The 16,750-nt window shown below is 35.9% G+C and overlaps 1 pseudogene; it reads left to right on the top strand.

The window, feature by feature from the left end:
• Positions 1-13,094, top strand: part of LOC107667987 (nephrocystin-4-like) — a 173,342-nt pseudogene extending 160,248 nt beyond the window's left edge.
• Positions 13,095-16,750: the final 3,656 nt, after the last annotated feature.

Raw genomic sequence — 16,750 nt, 5'->3', positions numbered from 1 at the left:
CGGGTGGGCGTGTATTTATCTATTTATATTTTCACCACATTGATGTAAAAAGTCTAGACAGGCCCACTATGTAGACTCAAGTAAATATCAACTGAACTGTCCACTGAACTGCTGATACTGGAAAACTATATGTGACCCTGGACCACAAAACCAGTCGAGATACTGTATGTTCGCTCGAATCATTCGTGATCCAGCCTCATCTACAGAAGAAGTGAGTATAAGGGTGTTTTATGAATCTTTGCAAATCATCTTTCCTAATAATGCGCTAATTAGCAAGTTTCACAATGAATGCGGCAAAAGGAAACAGTCTCTCTGAGAGCAGCTCAGAGGAGAGGGGCGGCGGGGCCAGCAGAGCTCATTAACATTTAAAGCAACATGGACTACAATGGATTGATAAAAACAGAGCTGATTTTGACAGGTTTAAAAAGGTGTTTTTTACACTAACATTGAGAAATTTTAACCAAAGTATGTTATAGACTTTTAATTAAGACCCTAAAGAATCATATCAACTTGTGCAAAATGAGCATCCAATGACCCCTTTAAGTCGCTGGGGTATGTTTGTAGCAATAGCCTAAAATACATTGTATGGGTCAAAATGATAGATTTTTACTTTATGCCAAAAATCATTAGGATATTAAGTAAAGATCATGTTCCATGAAGACATTTTGTAAATATATTGAAACTGAATTTTTGTTTTAAGAACCTCATTTGGACAAATTTAAAGGCGATTTTCTCAATATTTTGATTTTTTTTGTAGTGGTAAGTCGTTTGAGATCAAATGAAGCAAGGAGTGAATGGAAGACTGTAGCATAAGGCTTGTCCAGATGAATGTTGAAGTCGCCAAAGACTAAAAATGTCTTTGTCTAAACTCTTCTGTCATACTGCAGGATACAAAAAGCTTAAAGACTTCAAGAAGTCCACAGATGGCTCAGAAACATCTGTCCAATACAATTCATGCCAAATCCATCAAGGTAAGAGCTTAGCACTCACTGTACTGCTGAGCACACACAGGAACTCAGACTCTTTCTATACAGCCTGATTAGTAGTTGTGCAGTCAGAGAAGTGGTCTGAACAATCCAGACTGAAAACATGACTTGGTCCTCAACAGTAAAACTGAATGTAACTGATGCACACTTACAAGAACCAAACAAAGGTTACATTCTTTTGTATTGCTGTATGTATTGTTTAGTCAAATATGTATTAAATGAGAGAAAGAGCTCTTGATCACAGCCCTTGCACTGACGGATCCCATCTATTGTTTTGACCTTTTAATTGTGTATTTGAGATTTGACCTGAAGAACCAAATACATTTAATTTCAGCCTGCCATTAATATTCAAATTGATTAATTTCAGCCTTTCAAATGAATGAAGTCTGTTAATGAGCAACATTGATCAACTGTCCTGTTGCCTCTAAGTTATGTTTCATAATCAGGTCCACGCAGATTCTGCAAATTTACACAGAAATCGCCCAGCATTCTCAAATGTCTACACTTTTGCAGTCCCTTAAATTAAATATTGTATTAAATATTTAATATTTGTTATTAAATATTTTGGTAAATGCAATAACAAGGTAATAAACAGTTTATTCTATTTTTTGTGGAAAAAAATGAAAGTATACAGTGTATACATTATTATATAATATAATATATTATATTGTATTCATAAAATATGAAAAAAACAATTTTAATCTTATTTATAACCTTTACTTTTCATTGTATGCATATTTTACACAGTGAATGGTTGTGTAACTTAGACCATCCTATCTTACTCGGATGGTTAAAGGGTTAGTTCACCCAAAAATGAAAATTAGCTTGTGTTTTACTCACCCCCGAGGCATCCTAGGTGTATATGACTTTCTTCTTTCAGACGAATCCAGTCGGAGTTATATTAAAAATTGTCCTGGCTATTCCAAGCTCTATCATTGCAGTCAGCAGGTGTTGCAGTTGAACAGTCCACAAGTCGTCAAATAAAGCTTCCGCATTCATAATAAAACGGCGGATCCGGCAGATGACGCAGCACGTATGCGTTGCGTGATTAGTGACGAATGCGGAGAGAGAACAAAACAAAACGCCGGTCACGAATTAGAAGTACAAACCGAGGATTTGCAAAGAAAAATGTCGGAGGATTTCGATATAAACCAAGAGGAGACTGGTTTTCCTTTGCTAAAGTAAGGAAACTTTACTTCATTTGCTCCTATAAACAAACTCGCGAGACTAGCATATCTCAGAGGCACGCGCGCAGCACATATGTACTGCATCATCCGCCGGAACTCAGTCAGCGGAAGTGAGAGAAAAGTGTTTATTACGTTTGAAATATGGATATTTTTCTTTAAAAAACACATGGATTCGCTACAGGGGGCCTTTATTCATCCCCCGGAGCCGTCTGCGGCACGTTTTATTATGAATGCGCAAGCTTTATTTGACGACTTGTGGACTGTTCAACTGCAACACCCGCTGACTGCAATGTGATAAAGCTTGGAATAGCCAGGACAATTTTTAATATAACTCCAACTGGATTCGTCTGAAAGAAGAAAGTCATATACACCTAGGATGCTTCGAGGGTAAGTAAAACACAAGCTAATTTTCATTTTTGGGTGAACTAACCCTTTAAGCTGTGTACTGTATGTGGGTTGATGTGCTCTTCTATGGCATTGTGGTTCATTGTGCCTTTGGGCTGTTCCTGCCATATGTAGCCAAGAGAGACTGATGCCTTGCAGTACTGCTGACACACACACACACACACACACACACACACAGGACTCCCATATCATATTTAGGTCAGTTGGGGTCAAGCATTGCTGTGCACAAACTGACATCACCTCCAGAGGAGTGTCAATGGGTTGTCTTGGGCTGTGAATCCGACAGCCAGCTCCACAGGATCTCACGCGAGAGAGGTTATGCACTCAGACTGCAGATGACTCACGGTACTTCATATCTCACTACATACTGTCAGTGCTGTTCATTCACTCTGGAATGATTTCAGATAGGCTTGTCATTTAGAGGTAGACCTTGACCACCTCTGCTGAAAAGAGCAGCTTCGACCATTATACTGGTTCAAGGGTGGGCTTTACTGGTTTGGTGCTGAACTACAAAGAAATGTTGTTGCAAGTTGCAAGTTCAATTTTGTTCATCTCTTTTAAAAAAAGCAAAAATATGTTTACAGTAATGCACTTACAATGGAAGTCAATGGGGTAAGGCATTCCACCTAGACAAGCATTGTTTGAAAGTATATCCAACAAGACAAAAAACTCTCATTGTGCAGAATAATTTACATAAGTGTATAAAAAATATAAGATGAACATTTCTGCTTTTAAAACTTTCAGGATATCTAGCCCCATAGACATCCATTGTAAGTGCATTACTCTACAGCAGGGTTATGGTTAACTAAAACTAAAAACATTATTGTTACTTGAAATAAAATAAATGTTAATTGAACATAAAATCTAAAAAACTTAAACTTATTTTATTTCCGCTAGTAAGGCAACATTTCTCATTTTAATTTAGTTTAACTTGAAATACTAAAATAACTAAAACTAAAACTGAAAAATACAAATAATAAAACTATATAGGTATGTTTTAAAACAACAAAAACGAATAAACTAGCTTTAACTAAAATTAACATGAAAGCAGAACATATAAAAATGAAATTTAATTCAAAATATCAATAAAAACTGTAATATTATCTCATTGATGCTAAAATATTACTGATCTACACACAATTCTGTTTTTACAAACAGTGGGACAAATCAAAATTACTGTCTGTGGTAATCGACAGCATGTTGCTGATGCGGTCGATATCTGTCAGTTTATCTTGTTGTGAACCCGGAACATTCCTTTTATTTTCTCAATTGATTTAGTTCTCCTGTTAGCATTTAGTAGGAAGGCCTTTCAAAATTTGTGTAGGTTGCAAGCGATCTGCTTGTCTTCCAGGTGCTGTTCCGCGGGGAAGACAGAAAGCCTCTGGCGATCTGCCAGGTGGATGTTGAACCCACGCCACATGTGGTGGACCAGACCTGGTTTCTACCAGCCTGAACTCACCTTCCTAAAGAAGGCCATTCGCCTGCCTGCAGCCTGGGACGACACAGCAGGTGCTGCTCATTACAAACATCTCAGCTGCTGCGGACGCACATACATAAACCCACTCACACAAACATGCTTCAGTGTCTGCTATTAGTTCTGAACTAAAGACCCCATTTGTGCTCTGTCTCCTTTTGTACTTGCTCACAGATGGTTCTGCCACCCTCCACGTGCGCTGCAGCGACCCCAATGTCATCTGCCACACCACCAACCTGGTGAGCCAATCAGGAGCCATGCTTAATAGCAGCCAGCCAATCAGAATGTTGATGAGTTATTAATTAGTGTCTTTGAGACTTTGTGCTGACTCATTGTGACGTCATGGCCTGCACACTTATTTGTTTGACAACTGTTGACTTTTTATATAAATTTAACACAATTATTATTTTAATTTTTATGTTTAATAAAGTATTATTGATATATGATTGATGATTTGTAATGACAGATTATTTTATATTTATGTTTCATAAAAGGCTGTCATTACATACACTATAATATTACATTTTTTTAACAGTTTTCATTAGAAACCAATAAAATGAAACTTTTTAATATTTTTTATTTTATGAATAATGTCTTATTTTCATTGTTTTTCTCATAATTTTCCATTTTTTTGAGTTTTATTCAAGAATTTCTACATTAAGTTTTCATAAAATGTTTATTTTTAGATTTCTCATTAAGGCTTGTTATTTTAGATTTATTTTGTTCATAAAATGATATTATTTTATATTTTTCATAAAAGACTAAACATTTTTTGTCCAGTAGTCCATTAGTACCAGTAAAATTAATCATGTATTCATTACTAATTAAACAAAGTTTTAGCATTCATTTTAATTTTTAAAATAAATTTCTATTATTTTTATGTTTCATATTTTGTTTATTTTTCATAAAATTAATTTTTTTTATATTTTCATGAAAGATTTTTTTTTTCATACAATATTTTAAATAAAATATTTATTTGTATTTTAATTACTGATGAAACGTTATTATTTTATCATTCATTTCCTTGGATTTTGAAACTTTAGGCTCCAGAAGAACCACAGGATGTTTACCTGAAAGTACCTGGTAGCCCAAGTCCACAGATTAGGAAATTCTTCATCACCATTTTCACGTATGTACACCTCCTTTTTCACCTTCTCGCTTATGAGTACATGCAGAAAAGTTCACTTTTCTTTTTTTTGGAAAGTGAGAACCTGTTAATTTTCACTCCTCCAGATGCATGGTGAGGTGTGTGCGTGCGAACCTCTGTGTTTGGCTGTGTGCGTGTGTGAAAGCCCGGTCCCTGATTAATCCCTTCGTGTGTGATTAATGACATTTGCTTAATCAGGATGTCTCATTTACTGTCTGATTGAATCAGAACATAATATTCATTTATTCATCAAAATCTGCGACATCTCTAAGTTCATAATCAGTGAACATGAATAAAAACACAATTTTAGAACCTGCGCATCACACATCTCTCTCTGGAACTGGACCCAGTGAGGGTGACAGCAAACGTAAAAAGTAACACATATTAATTAAAGGCAGACAGATCACATGCTTTATGCTTATACTCTACTATTATCCTGAATGCCATATATTATAATATTATGTAATTATATCATATTTAAATTCACAGATTCTCAAACTTTGTTCGTTCAACTAAACCCATTCGACCTATAATATTGCACTTGACGTACCCCCATTTTCATAATTGATTAAAACACATATGCATGATCATGAGTTCTCTTTTTGTTTGTTCATGCAGGTATTTTTCATATTTTATATATTTAAGTAAGTGTTTTAATTTTATATTTTTATAAAATAGCTTTTTTTTTTTCAACCCATTCAGTTCCTCACAAACCTTTAGGGGTTTCATAGACCCAAGTTTGGGAAACCATGTTTTAATATATGTAATCTATTATAATAATTATTACAATAATATAATATGTTCTAATATTTCCTGAACATTCCACCCATTTGCTACTGGTCATCAAACAGATAGTCAAGCCCCAAACTCATGCCATTGTCTGCTCTGTTTGTCTGGTTATTTTGTCGTAACAGGCCATTATTTCATATTTTTCATGAAATATTCCATTTTTTGTATTAAATCACTAAATAAATCAATTATTCATTACTGATTTTATAAATACTTTGACATTTTTATATAACTTCTTTTTTTTTGCGAAATTAACTTTAACATTGATTTAAAGCTTTTTAACATCAAAAACTTCAGCGTTAAAATTTTGTTTTACAGAAATGAAAATGTAGTTTGTCAGGGGAACAAATGCATTGGTATCCACTCTAATTAGCGAGCTCATAATAGACTTAATGGTTTAAAATGATTGTACAACAGAAAAGCTCATCAGACACACAGTAACCCATCAAAACTGAGTTTTTGAGCAATTATAATAACCAGGAGATCAATCAGCTGTAGGTTTTTTTTTATCCCCTACAACAGCTGCTGGTAAGGACAACTCAGCAACCAAGGACGATACAAACGTTCTTCAAATTTTGTCCCTTGAGCTTGAGCCCCTGAGGCAGGGTGAAGAGCTCACGCACAAAGTCCTTCATTTTTAATACAGTCCAACTGTAGAAAGCCCGGCAGGCAGAGTGACATCAACATCGGCAAAGCACGACTGCCCGCTGGCATGTGAGATGCTCTTAAAGAAAGGGTGAATGGATGAATTTAAAAACGCTGACATTTGGGTCTTTCTGAACATCTCTCTTGTGAAGATTCGTGATATGCATGTCTCTCTCTCAGGGGAAGTGGGGCCTGTCAGGCCCATTCTGCTATTGTGTCAGTGTATATGAGGAGAAAAGTGATAAAGTGTCTTTTGTGTGTCTGCGGCTCTGTGTCAATCTCTCTATGGCAGTGACCCTTGGCTGGCCTCCCCATGCGCAGATCTGGCAGGTATACGTGCATTACCTGCAAAGGATGGACCTGAGCTGTGTGTGTGGCACTCTGAGCTGGCATTCGCTGGTTCTGCACGGCACACAAGCCATTCGCAGGGTCAAGTGCTACATGTCGTATCCCCTCGAGCTGCAGGTACGAATTGCGGGGTCAAAGGAAAACACATTGATCGGGGGAAGTGAGCTCTGATGGGGGATTATATGGCCTTTTTTCCTGTAACGGGAGAATGATGAAAAATAATGAGACGGTAAGTAAGAAGACTAGGTTATGTATATTTTATTTCTAATTGTGTTTTATTTGAGGGCTTTGAATATGATTTAAAAGTTTCACTAGTTAATTGCATATTTTTTTGTGATTGAATTGCAATTAATCACACCTAACATTTCAAATAGTTGTTTATGTAAAGTACCACTGTAGACATAACTAATTGTTAACTAATAAATAAATAAAATATATATATAATTAAAAATTAAAACCATAAATATATTTGCACATTAAATCCCCAAATGTATGTATATTAGTAAAGCTTACGTAATTTCAAATTTTAAATAATTCTTTAATTTTAACCTATCCAGTATCTGAATATTATATTTGATAAATTATATTAAATAATAATCATAAACATGCAACATTCAATTTTAAAGACATGTTTTAGCTTTTAATAATCCTAAACTACAAGTCATCATAGTGCTGTTTTTGTTTATCATTTCTTAACAATTGCAGAACATAATGAAAATTATATATTTTTTTATTTAAATAAACACAACAAAAGGGAACTCATATACATATACATATACGTACATATATGCTTTTTTATATGTTAAACAGTCTATATTAATAGCAGAAATGAATGTATTATTTTCCCCATCCATCAGTGATTTTACAGGAGATGGATTTAGAGATGCAATTACTCTGAGAAGGTTTTTAGCATGCCTATTTGTTCAGCCTCCTTAGCCTATATATTTGCTGATTATCTGTCAGTTGCCAAACCAAGGGACTGCAAGGCATATAGTCGAGTATGAAAATATGTAGTTTTGCATTCCAAAAAAATTAGTAAAGAACAGTGGAGTCAGATGCAGTTAAAGTTATGTGAGCGAGGCAAGTACATTGAGGGGATGAAAACAATAAAACTCTTTTGGCTGCAGCAGTATCATTAACTTCCAGGGTTCAGCACACCTAATGCAAATTCATACAGAAATTGAAAAAATACTGGAACATGTGGATTATACAAGCAGCATAAATCTCAAAATGGGTATTTCCTGTTATCCGAAATATGCAAGCAGAGCAAATACAGCAGCTCCCATGTCAACAGTGCGCTGTGTGCTGGTAGAGACTTTACTGTTGGTTTAATTGGCCGTGTGCTAATGTTGTACAGCAGGTGCCAAGAAAGATGATGAGGCAAAGTAGCTATACATTATGAGGTTCAGTTGCCGCCTCGTGTTTCCCTGAAGTTACTTTTTTCTGTGTGGGTTTTCTGTTTTCTGCGCTTGATGCCAGAAGCTCTGTGATCATGAGATTTGTGTGTTCCAGATGGATCCAGGTGAAGTTTATGCTCTTCCTGCTCAGGGAGTTCAGGATGTCTGCGTGGGTCTGAGGGCTCTGTGCCCTGGAAGCTGTTTCTTTTACCTCGATGTAGTCGACGTGGACACTCGGCAGCTGGTTGCCTCCTGGCTGCTGTGTATCACATGTCGACAGCCTGTAATCTCCAAGGTGAGTAAGCAAACTGTAGAGTGCAACAGTAGGGTTCAAACCACATTCATTTTCTCATAGAGAAACTGATTTGTCACTATAACACATAAACCTTTCGATACCTATTTACGCTACCTATTTACAAGACCTCATCACCTAGACGGCCATCGGGACAAGACCACGGGAACCAGATGAGTCCTCTGCACAATCTGACTTTGCTGCAACCTAGAATTAAACTGCTGGCTTCATCTGGCTAGAGGAGAACGGCACACTATTTAGACACACTATTTCCCTGTTTAATACTGTAATGCTGCTTTGACACTATCTGCATTGCAAAAAGCGCTATATAAATAATGGTGACTTGACTTGACTACTGTTCAAGAGTTTAGGGTCAGTAAGATTTTTTTATTTTATTGAATGATTTTATTCAGAAAGGACATTAAATTGATTTAAACAAGTTTAAAAAAATATTGCTCCTCAAATAAATATTGCTCCTTTTAACTTTCTATTTATCGAAGAATCCTATAAAATAGCAGTGGGTATGACGTTTCCACAAACATATTAAGCAGCACAATTGTTTTAAAAATGAATAAGAAATGTTTCTTAAGCATCAAACCAGCATATTAGAATGATTTCTGAAGGAGAATGTGACACTTAAGACTGGAGTAGTGGCTGATGAAAAATCAGCTTTGCCTTTACAGGAATAAATTACATATTAAAATATATAAAGATAGAAAATAGTTGTTTTAAATTAATATTTCACAATATTACTCTTACTGTTTTCTTTTGTGAATAGGTGTGTGGGGGGGGGGGGCTTCTTTTAAAAACATTTAAAAATGAATACAAAATTGTAATAACTCCAAACTTTTGAATGGTACTATATACAGTATGTAAACGATAATTAATATTATTGAGAAATTATTGTTTATTACGCCAAATTAATATTCGTTTTTAAGTTTTAAAATGTAAATGTGTATATATATTTCTGTAGTTCATACAACAGAGCATAGCACTAGCAATGCCAAGGTCATGGGAAAACATGAAATGATAAAATGTATATGGTATCTTGAATGCAGTGAAAGTTACTTTGGATAAAAATGTCAACCAAATGCATAAATTAAATGTAAATATGTGGCGTGATATATTGTTACATCAACCAAAATGTTAAGATAAATATCTTTAGATGGATGGATGGATAGAGACTAGTATTCTTTTAATTTTTTGTCAGTTGAACAAAAAAAGTATAATTATAATCGCCATTTATTTATTTTTTATTAGATGTCTGTGAGTACTGTACATAACTACTTGATTGTGATTTATCTTCCTCTTGCAAAGTGCTCTCTTCTATCAACTATCCAGTGGGTGCCAATATAGAGTGTCCAATAAAAAGGGTTTACTTCTAGTAACGATTAGACAGCAACAAAACTGACACTTTTTTCCCATAAGTGTGATGTGATGCATAGTCCACAGTGATCGTTTTTCTCAGCTTATGTAGATTTTTAGCAGAGCAATGGCAAGAATTGAATGGATCTTTAAATTTCAGCTCTGTGACAGAGGATGTGGTGCATGAAGTCAGTGCCAGTGATTTAAACCTGACATTTTTACTTCAGTTATTTTACAATACGTCTCTCGGCTTGTGCTTTAATCTCCCCAGGCGTTTGAAATCAGCGTCCCTGTAGATGGAGGGAAGGGCAGCAATAAGAAAATCAGTTTCACAAACCCCTACTCGTCCTCCAGAGTATTCAATCTGCGCACAGATCGCCCAGACCTGCTTCAGTTTAAAGAGGAGCAATTTCAGGTGAGAGGACCCAAAGCTAATTCTTGCTCTATCAACAGATCTCAGACTCTGTCAGGAGGCCTTGCTGTTTAACACTGAAGAAGAACCATATTTTGAAAGCCCCATTCAACGGAAAGGTGTCTAGAGCCCAGAGGACAAGGATCTTGACATGCCTCTATCTAGGAATCAATTTGTGTCCATCTAAACTGTCATTCTTAGACACGTCTCACAGTATGTGAAGTTCTCAGTATATTGGAGAACTCAATTTGTGCCCTGGCTCCTCTCGCAATGCCGGTCCCCTGAGGAAACCATAAAGCTGCGGTCCAAAAAAATGGGACAAAAAGAGAGAGATTCTCACAGTTGGGCTGGGAACGTCAATAGCTTTCACCTTGGGGTCTCAGAATGATGCGTGTAGGTCTTATAGCTCTACGTTAGACTTCAATTAAAAGCTGTTAATTGATTAGGTGATCGATACACGACCGTTGGCTATTACTCCAGATGGAGACAGAGAACATTAGTTAGCCACAGGGACAGAGTGTCTCGGATATATTACTGTGGCTTTAGGGGTCACAAAGTCATTTTTCCTGATCATCATTTTGCACAGAAATGGTGTAAAACAGAACGGGGTAAAATGTTAATTTCATCATTCAGTGCCCTCATCAATCGCTGTATGGTTTAGTGAGTTTCACATCCCATATCTGGGCAATAAATAGCGAAACAATGTAAAATATGCAAGTGACAGTATTGAACACAACGGATTAATGATACCTCAGCGTCAAATAAAAGCAGTGAAGCTCATAAAGAAAGGAAATGGCCTGTTCCATTTTCTTGCTAGTCAACACGGCTTCAATTATCTTTTCTCGCACTGGATTTATGGTGTCTATATTTTTGAGAAATGCAGCCAGAGATGTTGCTTTTTTCCCTCTTTGAGAAATAACAACTGTGTCATCGTAAAATAGGCGCAGAGCCAAAAGACAACGGAAGAATCGATACGTGTGTGCTTTTGAGGAGATTATGAACTAAATCCTCAACTGTGTTCCATATGTCTTAGTCAGCCATTAGAGATAATGTATAAAGACAAAGAGAGAGCAATTTCTTTCATCTTCCTCTAAACACTGGAGTGCAATTTCTGTTACAACAGAGCTCAGGAATAGGAATTTAATCGTATGACAACAGGAGATTTGGAGTATAGTCGTATATGGACCACTTTTCGATTTATATGGTGCTTTTGCATACTTTTTGAAACTAACTGCATGGGGGGGGTAGTACAGTTGTCTTTTAGTGTTCTATGAAAGAAAGAAAGTGATACAGGTTTAGAATCATGACAGAAGTTTGAAATTTAGGTGACCATTTCCTGTAAAAAAAAATCTGATTCTTTTACAAACAATGATTTAGTAAACAGAAAATAAAATGAGTATTGATCGTACTGCATTTTATTAAGGCATTCTGGCCTGACTAAAGAATGCAGACATTATAGAACCAGCTTTGTCAATTTTAATTAAAACTTAATAAACTGATTACAAATCATTTTTGGTCATTGAAATAAAGCTGTAAAATAAAGTATACGTATTGGATGAAAAAATTTAAATATATTAGAGGAAAAACATAAATGAAAATTAGAAATGCTGCACTGGCTACTAACCTTAAGTATGAGAATTACTAAAACATAAAAATAAAGCTAAATAGTATTTAAAAAATAATAAAAATGACAAAAGCACACAGAAAATTAAAACTTGTTTAATAAAACAAAAAATTTATATATATATATATATAATATATATTATGTGTGTGTATATTCGTATTAATGTATATATATTATATATGTATATACCCATTTTAGACTTGCACTCTATTCATTTAAGTGCTTGTTTTCTTTAAAAAAACTAACACTAGCTTCTCTATTTTTTTTCTATTCTATATACTTGTTTTCTTTTTATTTATTATACAATTAACAAAAAGCAAAAAAGGGCCTCTAACACTAGCTTGCTCTATTCTTTTTCTATTCTATCTGTTTTCTTTTTATTTATTTATTATATAATAAAAAAAAAGAAGAAATAACACTGTATAGAATTTAGTCTTTTTTTAACTGGTTATGGCTGAAAAGTTTTTTTTTTTTTTAATTCCTAAACTTTCTCTAGTTTTTCCAACATTTGGAAATAGAAAAAACGTTTTCATTCAGAACCAGTCATAAACAAATACTATGTTTGACCTGATTTTTTATTTTGACATTCCTGTACTTTCAGTGTGTGCATATGTACAAACACAAACCTATTAATTTGTGTGTGTGTTTTTTTTAGATTGGGGGAGGGGAGCTCGACACCATTGGCCTGCGCTTTGCTCCGAGTCAGAACCCTGGCATGGAAGAGATTCTCATCTTTATCAATGACAAACAGGATAAGAACGAGGGCACTTACTGTGTTAGGGTTCAGTACCGATAACACAACACATCACCCTGAATTACAGCTGCTGCTTTTGCCCACAAACAGACCTTCAACCAGCAGATCGATGTGGATTTACTCGCATCATGCACATGTACTTTTGCTTACACAGTGTTATAAGTTGATCGAAATAAGATTGAAGTACAGACCAAACATACTCTATATATACAGTAGTCAACATTTTAAGTGGATCAAAACCTTTCATCAAAGTTGTCCTAAAACCAAAATGCGTTCTTGTCAGGACAACTTTAATGAACTTTTTTGATCCACTTCAAATGTTGACTACTGTAAATGCAGACAGTAAGTAAGGTTAACTCCATCCAGCTCATTGAATACACTGAGTAAAGCGTCTCTCACGTGTGCTGGAGTAAAGCTACCCTGCGGTGCTGCAGGCTGAAACCGAGAAGAGCTTCTGATGCTCATATCGGCGCTCTTGATGTGTGTGTTTATCATTACGCTGAATCCCCGCTGTGATGTGTCATTAGCAGCGGAGTGTGGATGGCCACTTGCCCAGGACTTCAGCTCTAGATCTTCAAACAGTGAGACGTGTTTGTATGACCAGTCATTTTATTTTATTAAGTGTTCAGAGTGTTACGTTTGCGCTCACTGACAATAGAGTGCTTAATTTGGGGGAAGAAAATAGTCATCCTTCATTCTTTTTACTGTATTTTTTTGTACGAGCATCAATAAAAAAGTCTCTGATTTGTATGATTCGTTGTATCAATGATGACATGCTGTGCTTTGTGTTTGCGTGAACAGTATGTGTGTTTGCAGTAGCTCTGAAGGGTTTCCATTAACATCTGTGGACTAATCTCCTGGCTCCTATTAGAGCTACAACTGTCTGAGTCTGACAACAACCAAATAACCTGCCAAATAACCAGTGCAGAGATGGAAGAAAATAAGAAAGGAGCATAAAAGACAGAATGTACATGAAATATACTGTGGAGTGTGAAAGTCTGAGACCGCATTGAAAATCTAGAAACTTACAATCTAGTGAATGGTTTAAAAAAAAAAAAAAAGAAGATAAAATGATTCAATGAAATATTTCAATAATCAAACTAAAAAAACTGCGTTCCATTTGGCACATTTTACTTTAAACTAAGCTGTCATTTAGTAAGATATCCTTTTTCTTTCTTTCTTTTAATAAGCAATTATTACTTTTATTTAGCAATGATGTATTAAAATGATAAAAAGTAAAGACATTTATGTTACAAAAGATTTCTATTTCAAATAAATGCTGTGCTTTTGAGCTTTCTGTTCACCAAAGGAACCTGAAAAATGTATTAAGAAAAGTTTTTTTTTTTTTTTTGATATTAAGAAATGTTATTTGAGAACCAAATCAGAATATTAGAATGATTTCTGAGGGATTGTGTGACACTGAAGACTGGAGTAAATAACTGCCAAAAATTCAGCTTTGACATCACAGGAATAAATTACATTTTAAAATATTTTAAAATAAAAACAGCTATTTTAAATTGTAATAATATTTCACAATATTACAGATTTTATTGCATTTTTTAGATGAATGCAGCCTTGGTGGACCTAAGAGACTTCATTAAAACAACATTAAAAAATCCTACCCACCCCAAACGTTTGACCGGTAGTGTATATGTCTTATAAATTTAAAGAAATAATATTTATTATAACTTGGGTAATTAGGTTGAATTTTACCTTTTTGTATTGGGGTAAAATAGAGGTATCAGGGTTGCATTCAAAAGTTTTATTAAATTCAGGCAGCTTGAGTGCTGCTCTCATTAAAACACATGGGGGATGAACCAAATAATAAGGATAATTTTTCAATTCTGCTTTCAATTCATTCCACTTTTTCACTCAAATGGTTATGCTGATAATCTAATTTGTAATGAAACATTTATGAAATTAGAAAAATACTAGACAGAAACATTTTCACTAGAGCTTTCAAACTTTTAGACCCCACTATGTGTGTGTAGAAGTGCGATAAGTCTTCAGTTCTTCTCAGGCCTATTGGTGCCGAGGTTTTCTAGGCTATATTCTATGTTTATATCCCAGTATCCACAATGGCAGAACAAACGTCAAACAGCGATCACTCCCGAGGCCCTTGAATGCTTCCTAAAGACCGTGCACTTACCTTGGCACTCCTACTCAAACACTTCACAGCTAATTTCAATACTGGTGAAGTGCATTGTGGGATTTCCCTCTCGGATGTTGTTCAGAGAGGCCTGCGCTGTCCACACACACTGTTGACATGCTGTTTGTAGAGGGGTTTTTCCCCCCAGCGTATGCATTTTTCCTCTGACACGCACACTCAGAAACACAGTCTCTGCAGAGACAGCGCCTTGATGTTGTTAGGTGCTTCTCGGAGCGCTTTGCTGCCGCTTGAGTGCGAGCAGAAGGAGTAGGAAACGCTATCAAAGACCCAATGAAAATGTATCATCTTTCTCCGAGGTGCGTCACGAGGGCTTAACCGGATCGCTCGCTGTGCGCGTGTGTACAGAAATCTGAGCGCTGGTGTGAAATAGTGTATTTTTGTTGGGTGAGAATGAGAAGATTTGAAAGTGCGAGATTCGAGAAGACTTGAGCGAAGGGAGGGAGCGAGGTTTATGGAGAGGTGTTGAAACGAAGGTTAAAGCGAGCAGCTCTCTGGTAGAGCGTAGGATTAAACTCTCCATCTCTCTCTCTGGTAGAGAATAGATTATCTCAGCAGCAGTTAACGCAGTGGTGTCTTAATGAGCAGATCTGGGTGAACATATGGAGCGTGTTTGTAACACGCATCAATTTCCTCCCGTCGTCGTTGACGTCGTCATCACCTTGTTTCTCTCTCTCGTGATTCTTACGGGCCTGTAGGGGGCAGCCTTTACCATGACGGAAGAGAGAGCGTGAAAGAGGGGAAAGCAATAAAACAGAATGCCTGGAAACCACAGATCTGATGGTGTGTGTGTGTCTGTATCCAAATAACAGCCCCTGTCTTTTCTATGACACATGCTGTCCCTCAGTCTTTTTCATTTGGGCTCTCTGAGGTTTCAGCTGTCTCTGAGCTTAGGAGAGCCTTTGTAGCTTTAGATCTGTTTTATTTTGATTCAAGTTCAGTACATTCAAGGATATATTGCGGCTCGGGCTGAAGGGATCATTGCCCGGGGCCAGCGACTGCCTGGGGCCTCACGTCCTGCAAATGCAAATGTTTGAGTTTGTTATTATTGTTTTTGTCATTGTTGCAATGCATTCATTTTTTTGGGAGGAGGGGGGTTGGATTCTTTTATTTCTCACCTTCCTACTGTTTCTTATATTTGAGATTTTTTTCATAAATTGGACTTTTCATAATTAAAGGGATAGTTCACCCAAAAATGAAAATTCTGTCATTAATTACTCACCCTCATGTCGCTCCAAACCTGTAAGACCTTCGTTCATCTTCGGAACACAAATTAAGATATTTTTGATGAAATCCGAGAGCTTTCAGAGGAGAAGAATTGTTTAATAAAGTCATTATTTTTGTTTTCTTTGCTCACAAAAAATATTCTCGTAGCTTCGTAAAATTGTGGTTGAACCACTGATGTCACATGGACTATTTTAAATGTCCTTGCTACATTTCTGGACCTGGGGACATTTCAGTTGCATTGCTGTCTATGCAGGGTCTGAGAGATTTCGGATTTCTTTCAACCAGCATAACAAAAAATGTTTCTGAAGACAATCACCTATTGCACCTTTAATGACAGAATTTTCATTTTTGGGTGAACCATGCAAGCCCACATCACATCGAACAGCTGTTGAGAAGTGAATTTTAATGCTTAGTTTTTTATAAATTTACAGTTATGATATAAAACATTATAAAAATATTGAAAAAAAAAAGTTTTATGGTGATTTTACGTTGTCATTGCAATGTAAAGTTGCAAATATGAGATAAAGATTC

This window comes from Sinocyclocheilus anshuiensis, unplaced genomic scaffold (assembly GCF_001515605.1).
Source record: "Sinocyclocheilus anshuiensis isolate Anshui unplaced genomic scaffold, SAMN03320099.WGS_v1.1 scaffold1024, whole genome shotgun sequence".
NCBI classification, from domain to species: domain Eukaryota; kingdom Metazoa; phylum Chordata; class Actinopteri; order Cypriniformes; family Cyprinidae; genus Sinocyclocheilus; species Sinocyclocheilus anshuiensis.
This window is presented reverse-complemented; position numbering and strand designations above follow the sequence as displayed.